This window comes from Etheostoma spectabile, chromosome 5 (assembly GCF_008692095.1).
Source record: "Etheostoma spectabile isolate EspeVRDwgs_2016 chromosome 5, UIUC_Espe_1.0, whole genome shotgun sequence".
Classification (NCBI taxonomy): Eukaryota; Metazoa; Chordata; class Actinopteri; order Perciformes; family Percidae; genus Etheostoma; species Etheostoma spectabile.
The window spans coordinates 11985044-11987038 of NC_045737.1; the positions used below are offsets into that span (position 1 = coordinate 11985044).

The following is a 1995-nucleotide window of genomic DNA, read 5'->3' on the forward strand; positions in this document are numbered from 1 at the left end:
ATGTAATAAAGAAACAAATCTAGCTCCACAAACAAGACATTGTTCGGCGACCAAAGTGTTCCAATTAAATTTGTGAAAACACACACTGAGATTGTCAAAGGTGAATATTGACAACACCCCAAAACAAGTTCAGGTCTATTTTCAATGTCCATAATGTTAGCATGGTTAGCATTGCTGAGCCTCTGTCCTGATTGACAGGTTGGCATCCCCTGCTTCCCTGGTGGAAGTCAAAAAGACGCCCACAACTCTGGAACTGGTGTGCTCTTTAAAGTTGTGCAGCTGAGCACTTTGTTCTATAGACGCTAGTCGCACATTTCTGTCTCAGAAGCTTAAATTATGATGCAGACAGATAACCGTATCATAGGCTTAACATCTAACATGCAAACCCAACTGCAACCGTTCACTTATCTCCTCTATAAAAGCACTTTATTCTGCCTCTTTTCAAGCTGTCCCATCGCTGTACTCCTGCACCGGTAATATCTGCCAAAAAGACCCAACCCTGATACATTTCTAAATTGTGGTTTGTGTGTTGTGTAGGTCTCTTGCATATACATTCTCTTAAGCTGTGTAGAAACTGCTGAGTTTTACTTTTTCACCCCAAACGCCGACCCACTCCAGGGAGGGGGGAAATGAAGAGAGGGGAGGTTTGAATTTTGATCAGTTTATTTGCATTTTCTACATGTCAAAACCCTTAATTTATCTGCCAGTTTTGATTGGCTTTTTACGGGAAGTGGACTATATAATCACTCACGGTGAGTCATCAATTTTTTTTTTCTGAAAAGTAAGCAACAAACTGACCAAATCAAAGTTTGATTAATAGGTAGGGAGGTACAGACAGCATTGTTCTGGTGACAGCTGCGTAAACAGGAAGCCCAGGGAGCTTTTTATATCTGTAAATTCTCTGATAGAGCAGAATGTAAAATATACACAGCAGGGCAGAAGTTCACTTTCATGTTGCATTTATGGAACAGAATATACTGCTAACAGGCAAACGCTGTGATTTACATTTATGGCACGCGGCGGAGGCATGAAGAACTCTATTTGGTTCCACACATAGAGCGAAAGCCAAAAAAAAAACATTTTGTGTTGTCAAAAAGATTGAACACGAAGTGTTAGTCAGTGACGTCTCACAGTGCACACAACCCACAAACATCACCAGATCCTTGTTATCACCCAGGTACAAATGCTGCAGTCTGTCTGCGTTTTACCTTCCTACCAGTAATATAATCCTGCTGTAGACTCTAAATTATACAGGCAAAATGCCAAACTACATACAGGTGTAATTGACTGCAGAGAAGCGTCAAACTGGACTCGCACACACTTTTGCCAAAATATACTATATTTGTAATTTAACATGAAAATGTAAGCGTGTAAAAAATAGTGTCTTCCTGCTGTAAAGAGGACTCGCGTCTGTGTTGGAGAAGGGAGTCTGGGATGGGGTCTGCACTGTATTACGGCTGTATTGCATTATGGACCACTGAGGAAAGGTAATTGGCAACTGTGCTTCATCTTTGATGGATGTCTCCCTCTAAAATGGTTGAATGTTGATGAAGGATAAGAAGCCCTTGCTTTTTGATTCTCAAACACTGGCCCTGGCTTTTTACTGTTGATGTGGCAGACATGTTTTAGATAGATGGCCAGACAGATTGTATAACCCTTGTAAGGTGTTCACATTTTTTTGTTACACAGCCAATGTTCCCGGGGCTAGTGGACCCACCACGTTATTAGGCTTTTAAATCAATACCGACATAACAATTTATGTAATAAATAATTAACAGATGTTTAATTTATCTCAATTACCAATGTTATATGAATCATTTATGGTTCATATTTGCCATTTACCCCTGTGAGATCAAATTTTTTATGTGAGAAAACAAGGATATTCAACTATAAAAAAGGTATTAAAAAAAATATAAACAAGATTTTTGATCATTATTGGTGCTTATTTCTTAGAACTTAGATAGGGTACTGTGTGCAGTCATTGAAAATAAGTTA

At 39.0% G+C, this 1995-nt stretch overlaps 1 protein-coding gene across 1 annotated transcript in view; it reads right to left on the reverse strand.

The window, feature by feature from the left end:
• Positions 1 to 1864: 1864 nt before the first annotated feature.
• Positions 1865 to 1995, reverse strand: part of LOC116690196 (GDNF family receptor alpha-2) — a 71371-nt gene continuing 71240 nt past the window's right edge. Inside the window, exon 9 of the mRNA XM_032517025.1 lies at positions 1865 to 1995. This exon is cut by the window's right edge and continues 378 nt beyond it. The gene's annotated coding sequence lies outside the window, so the exon portion shown is untranslated.